At 36.1% G+C, this 7,715-nt stretch overlaps 1 pseudogene; it reads right to left on the bottom strand.

Moving 5' to 3' along the window:
• Positions 1-380: 380 nt before the first annotated feature.
• Positions 381-497, bottom strand: LOC149076653 (5S ribosomal RNA; annotated as a pseudogene).
• Positions 498-7,715: the final 7,218 nt, after the last annotated feature.

Raw genomic sequence — 7,715 nt, 5'->3', positions numbered from 1 at the left:
GGTTTTCTGTGGTATGTTGAATCAAACTGAGATAATGATCAAGAGCAAACTCAAAAAGAAACACTAATTTTAAAATTAATATGAAATGGTAAATTCTGGTAAAACAAGTAAGATCATACGTTCATAAATGCTTGAAACTCCAAAGAACAAAAGCACAACTTAGACGTGCATTTAGCGGTAAAAACAAGAAAAATTATTACTTTTTCTAATGAGCGTTTCAAGTCTCTCCTTTAGTGATTTTTTTTAAATTAGTGATTACCAGGTCAACAAGCTAAATCTAAAAACAATCATTTTCAAATTATTTCAGAAATCTGTAATACCATATACAAATAAAACGCTACAACAGGCAAAATGCCCAATGAGGTGGCTGAGAAAAGTGATGCCAACAGCACGCTGTGTTCCCAGGTGGTCACCCTCCCAAGTACTAACCGCACCCGATGCTGCTTAACTTCGGTGATCCGACGAGAACCGGTGTTTTCAGCATGTTGGCCATATGATACCATATATTAGCCTCTCATTTTGATGTTGGAGAGAATGTAAAAATAAATATCAAGAAAGAGTCTCAAAATTTTTTTATGATTAAAAAAAATTTCTAATTTTGTGCATGGGGGCACCTTCTTCTTCTGAGCTGAGATAACGCTGTTTTTTAAAGTAAAAAGTAATCTTGTGTATGCTACTGCATATATGTACATAAAACAATAGTTACTGAAAATTTTGAAGTGCTACAAAACTGATAAATGCTGCTATAAAAACATTTTTGCTGCAACAAAAATAATTTTTTCGGCTACAAAAATAAAATTATCATTTCTCCCCCCCCCCCCTCCCCCTGTAATATGTGAAGCTCATACCTAAATACTTACCTAAAAAAAATAGGAGATATATAAAAAAAGTGTGTTTGTGATTCCAAGAAATTATCACTTTTGCTCCCAAAAAAAGTTTTGACCGTTTGAAGAGCGGTGGGAACTCCTTTATCCCACCTTTTTCAAAAATTCATAACTCCCCAAAAAATAAGAATTTTTTGCTGCAAATCGAATTAAAATGTAGTTTATAATTCCGAAAGTTATCAGAAGATGGCTCTAGTTGTCCACAATCTTTTTTTCATATTACTAATGGTAGTTCTTTTTCGTCAAATATTTTTGCTGACACTATGAAAAAAGTGATTGCAGATTTTTACCAAATTTTAAATCACCAACTGGGTGAAATGATACTAATTCAATGTATAGTATTATGAATATTGTCTTTGCAAGTAATTTTTGAATCCACAAGATTTTTTTCAGAACGTATTTGATGAAGAAAAAGGGTGGGATACATGTAGTCCCACCGCGCGTCTACAGCATCCCCCTACAGAGGGCAGCACCAATTTCCTCACCCTTGGGAAATATCTTTGGAATGCATGTTTTGTAACATGATACTGTTGCGTCTGGCAATTTTTTTTTTATTTGTGTCTCTTCTTCAGTACAGAGAATGGTCCCTGTATAAAGTAGAAGAAAATTTACAACCCTGGTTCTATAGGGTTTGAACATATCCCATACCAATAATGCCGGTTTTTTGAACACTAGTTCCACCTCTAGTTCAGATCCTGGGTACGCCCTTGATGTGATGACATATTTTGTATCAGTCAAAGAAAACATGTCAGAAATGAAAGGGGAAAACAACAGGTATTTTTTTTGGGTGACCATATATAAAACCCGTTTTCCTGAGATGCATTTTCCACGGTTATTATTTTTAGCAATAATTGCCCATTTTGGCATCATATTTGGTGATAATTCAATTTTTCATATTTGAAATCCTGAGAGAGAGGTTGCCCAAATTTTCCTGAGAAACCGGGGTCAGCCTGAAATATAGAGACTAAGTAAAGCATATTTTTTTAGGAATTTTCCATTCAAACAAAGCATAATTTAAGGAATTTCTCTTTCAAGATACGAAAAATTATAAGGATCAGATTTCCGAACGGAGGATTTTAATGATGCTGAAAACTCTGAAGCATTGACACCTATGCATATATGTAATGCTAATTTCAGTTATTAAATCACCTAGGTAATCATTAATACTTAAAACAATGCCCTTATTGTGAATAACATTAGAATATATCTAGTAATCAAAATACTAAGTTGTAGGACTGATTGTATATGATGCTCAAGAAACTCCTTTGGCTTATTCTTAGTGTGAAAGTAAGAATAACCAAGTTTAACTACAATACGGTATATTTACTAGCATTTATATAATACAATGGTTGGTTTTCCCATTGAAGCTGTATCTGAATGTGCAAAACAATGCTTTGGGTATAAAGTCCTGTCAGCTCTGCTTTTATTGAAAATACTCAACTCTGGATTCTAAACAACCAACCTAAGCTATATTTAGGTGAGAATAAGCAAGTTTAATTGTTGTATTAACAGACGCTGTGCAAGAATTTTTATACGAAATAAAATTTTAGGCATATCAAAAAATTTATATAATATCTAAATAGATACTCAATTATAATTCAAAATATAAAGCACTTTAATGTACATAAAAGTGTTTTGCTATTTAATGTATCTGGTTAAAAAGTATTAAACAACATAGACCTAGTTTTTAAATGATTTGATACTGAGATGGTTTCTGAGGCCAAAAAACCTAACACTGATGCCCTATCACACTTATTTTGAATAAACAGCTCTATTTTGCTTACCAAATTGAACACAGGTAATTAGTAATTTAGATAAAATGATAAAATTATATTTTATATGTTCTAGATCCTTTTTATGTCGAAAAAATTCAAAATTGCAAATTATAATTATTTCTTGATTTTAATTATTGTAATAAATTGTTTAAAAATAAAACATTGTAATATGCAAAAAAGCAAGTTTTACCCGATGTTACGTACCTATCGTGTTCAAAATATTATCCAAACGCATTCATTTAGGTTTTTAAACTGGTTTTTAACGTCAAAAACCCAACCCTAATGAAAACACCATATCAGGGGGGGCCTTGAGGAAAATACCCCCCAGATATGTAAGAAAATGACTGAAGAAGGGGCAAAAGATGGCCAAATCTATTGTTCTATCACTTTGGTTCCCCTCTAAAAGAAATTTCTGGCTGATACACAGGATGACCAAACTAACAATATTTTACCCGTGGGGTAAAATCCCTGTATTTTCGTTATCATTCAATGTCCGACTATTATATAGAAATGCCAATTATTTTTCAATGTGATGCTCCCTTGAATGATACTTACTGGGCATTTTTGTTATGTTGACCTTTTTCCCGTGAAATATTCTAACAGATTTATAAAAAGCCCTCAATTTCTCTCCTGTCAAAATTAAGAATTTTTGCCTATAGCTAGTAATGCCCTGTATTTTTTATATATACTTCATGATTTCCATAATTTTCACTGCAGCCAGCACAGTATTACTATCTACAGCCATCTTACGATCAAACACACATTTAAAGGGGGGGGGGAACCTTTCAATGTGAATGGTCCGTAATGAACATTCATACATTAGGGCAGCTTTGGTCACTGTTCCTACAAAGTAGATTTTTCATGTAAATGGGGGATTGGGCCGCTTTCTAAAGAAAGAAAGTGCTAAGGGCAGTAGTGGAAAACCTCAAACTGTGTCTTTTCATTTTTAAAAAGTTCTAATTTTTTTATGTTAATGGCAATAGAAACCCAGCAATATGAATTCATAATCGAATCCAGAATCTCTGTAGACGTTGAGAAATCTGGCATTCCCGGCTAAATCAGGAAAGATGGCAAGTCTGCTGGTCCCTTCAAATTTCTCAATTGAATTTCAATGTGTTTTCAAGAATTTGATAAAGCATTGGTGCATAGCTATTTTATATAGAGCTGTTTCATTCAGTTCTTTAAAGCTAATTTTCTTTTTATTTAGTGTTTTATTTTCTTTAAAGGACAGTACACTGGTAGTAATTTTCTGCCAAATATATACAGCATACATAATTATATAAAATCTGGCACCCATATCTGGAGGTAACTAGATTTTTGAATTTCAACCTGTATTATAAAGTTTTTTTTACTAAAATGTGACAATATGAATATTTTTCATATAAAAAGTGTGCGTATATTTTTTTGCAATGTTGCCTTCTCTCCTGAAAAGATCGTTTTTAAATAAAATAATTCAAGACCAATTAGACACACATTTAAAAATATTGATAATTAAGAAACTTAACTTCTGACCTCTGAGAAAAAAAATCCCAGTAAGAAAAACTGCTTTTTACAAAAATTTTTTTTTTGTTACTTTTGAATTTTGTCAAATTCATGCTCCACTGGACTTCCTCATCACCATTATTATCATGCAAGACATTGTCAAGTGATAACACTATCATGAAATGATAATTAAATACCATATTTCCCCGGCATTGGCCAGCATACTGAAAAAAAAAAAAAGAGGACACTAGCTTTTCGAATGTTTCTATTCCTGGCATGCTGAGAAAAGCAAGGTTCAATAAGGTTTACAGAATAAATTCAAAAGGCCTATGTTAATTTATATTAAGAACTGACTTACAAACGGTTTCCGGGTTATTAGACCATGGTCTAGGAGATTTTCTTCCTGACGTTTCACCCACATGTGTGACAAGCATCATCTGATGCCATTTGGATACGACGACTGGAGAATTTGTGGAAGAAGAAAGCTGACCACCTGAGCTTGCTCGCCTTCGTACTTCGATGCAGAGACACTAAGAGCATGCCCAAGTTCATCGAATTGAAGAGAATATTCAAATCCGCCCAAGCTCACAGAATCTATTGCCGCGATGAAGACTCACTCCTGCGTGAAAGGATTTACGCAACTCACCGAGCCCTTGAAAAAGTTGACGATGAACTGTTCACGATGCACCTGAAACTGAGCAATTTACTAGAACCCATGGACTGGATAAAAATCTACTTCTTAACGTACATGGCAATGGAAATAAGGAAGGAAAGAAACAAAGTGCGCCAGATACAGAAGTTTGACAAAGTGAAAAAGAAAATCAAACAGTCATAAATCGCTACGGACCGCATCATTATAAACTTGTCCGACAGAGAACTCTCAACAGAGGAAACGTCTATCCTGAGCAAATGGGGGAATTTTGCCATCACAGCACCGGCCGTCCCAGTGGAGAACATCATTGCGAATGTGGAGGCTGCAATAAGAACGCTGCCAAAAGAAGCTGAAGACATCAGAATTGAAACATCTAGAATTCTCAGAAAGACTCCTAAGCCTTCCAGCAACATCAGTGCAAAAGAACAACGCGCAATCAGGAAACTTAATGCAGATTCTTCAATTATCATACTACCAGCAGACAAGGGGAACGCCACGGTGATGAAAATAACGGACTACAATGGAAAGATTAAGCAACTGCTTGAGCCCAACACCTACAAGAAGCTACTTAAAGAACCGACTGCAGGACTAGTACGCCATACTAACGACTTGATTAAAAAAACCTTCCTTAGACAATGAGGTCAAAATACATTTGAGACATTCTGAAGCCTTACCACCTCGACTTTATGGGCTCCCCAAGATACACAAAGTAAATGTGCCACTGCATCCCATCGTCAGCGCAATAGGATTGGTTACTCATGCTCTGGCCAAGCATTTTGTCACTATACTTCAACCCCTTGTGGGCAACACTTCTTCGAACATCAGAAATTCATCACATTTCATCCAGAAAATAAAGGATCTCCAATTTTCTCTATCAACCCGTATGGTCAGCTTCGATGCGGTTTCGCTCTTCACAAAAGTCCCTCTCAAGGACGTCATCTAACAACTACATGTTTCCACAAGATACAGTGAACCTGTTTTGTCACTGCCTCACGTCATCCTACTTCATCTGGAATGGCAGTATATATGAGCAACTTGACGGTGTAGCAATGGGCAGCCCCCTCAGTCCAATGGTGGCTAATTTATTCATGGAGAGATTTGAAGCTGAAGCCTTACGGTCTGCCCCACTAAGCCCTTTGGTAAGGCTCCATTACGTAGGCGACACATTTGTGTTATGGCAGCACAGGGACCTTGAACTACAAAGATTCTTGGGACATCAACATTTACCCAGCTATCAAGTTCACAATGGAAACAAAGAAAAATGCACTACTAGCGTTCCTGGATGTTCTGGTGAACAGAACTGACGACAACCGATTAGGGCACAACGTTTTTAGGAAACCTACTCATACAGACCGGGACCTACACAACAACTCCAACCACCATCAGGTGGTAAACTGTGCTAACCGTATCTGTGAGCTGCAACATCTCGACAAAGAACTGGTTTATCTACGGAAGGCCTTTTAAAGCCAACCGTTATACGATAAAAGAGTTTTAAAGAGCCATATGACCTCGCCTGAAAAACAACAACAATAGTAACAATGGGAATCGGGAACCCCAAGTCAAAGCCTATTTATCATACATCCGGAAGGTCACCGATCGAATTAGTAGTTTTGGAAAACTTGGACATCAAGCCAATTTTCAAACAGACCAGAAACTTAGCACAATCGCTAAGCTCGGCAAAAGATTCAAGAGACCCGCTGCGCATGGCAAGTGTCTACAGGATTCCATGCTAGTGTGGAAAAGTATACATAGGAACAACAAAAAGAAGTACTGCTACAAGAATAAAGGAACACCAAAGAGGCTGCCGACTGGGTAAACCTGAAAGTTCAGCCGTTGCAGAACATATGTGGGAAACCAGCCACAAAATTAAATTTGAAAAAACCGAGGCAATATTGTCTGAGGTGTACTACCATGCTCGTCTTCATAGAGAACCCATCAAAATATTCAAGCACCACAACATAAATCAAAAGGAGGAGACGATGAAGGTGCATCACACTTGGGTCCCGGTACTTCAGTGGCGTAGAGAGTCGAGATGTGCTCCCGATGAATGCCCCAGAAAATGACCTCGACAGCCAATCGTCGCCAGACACCACTTGCAGCCAATCAGCACACAATACATCCACAAAAGCCAACCAATTCGGTTCTTCTGCGGCCGATCAAGTCTCAAAAGTGCATATAGAGAACAAGTCAATGACAGTAGATGTACGAAGCCTTTCTCGCTTGCCGCGGAAAAACTTACGTCCAAATAACCTCAGATGATGCTTGCCACAGATGTGGGCGAAACGTCTGGAAGAAAATCTCCTAGACCATGGCCTAATAACCCGGAAACCGTTTGTAAGTCATTTAACGCCGGCCATGAAAGCCTCAGACAATATATTAAGAACTGAATAAAAAAATTAAGAATTAAATATTATCAAAATTTATAGTTCCCATTAAAGCTGTTTTGTCCAGGAATTTGATAATGGTAAGAAAAACTAAGTGAATTTAATTATCTGAAAATAATACAAAATACACATACACATGTTTTCTGTGTGTTCAGAGATGGAAGAAATAGGCTGACACTTATGTTTATCACTTGAGTTTTCCAACACGTGGGAAAATAGATATTTGAAATGCTGGTCTCCCTCGCTGTTTCCCGGCTTGAGGAGGAATATGGTATAAATAATGCTTGTTACTAAATCAGGTTATTTGGCAGATTATGAATCATACATAAACACATTACTTTACCAAAAAATATTTATACACAATTTTATTATTGATTTGAAAAATCAACTTTTAATGTAATAAGCCATAATGAATGAAATGAATAATTAATGAAATGCCATAATTAAATTACCAAACTGATGGCAGTCAAAAACTGAAATTTTTCATAGTTCAACCATGAAGTATAGAGAGCAATTTTGAAAGGAGGATATCCCTTTT

Source organism: Pholcus phalangioides, unplaced genomic scaffold, assembly GCF_987345545.1.
Source record: "Pholcus phalangioides strain wild (caught in Gottingen) unplaced genomic scaffold, Ppha-v1.0 ptg000015l_1, whole genome shotgun sequence".
Taxonomy (NCBI): Eukaryota; Metazoa; Arthropoda; class Arachnida; order Araneae; family Pholcidae; genus Pholcus; species Pholcus phalangioides.
The sequence above is the reverse complement of the archived record's forward strand: the minus strand, read 5'-3'. Positions and strand labels throughout refer to the sequence as shown.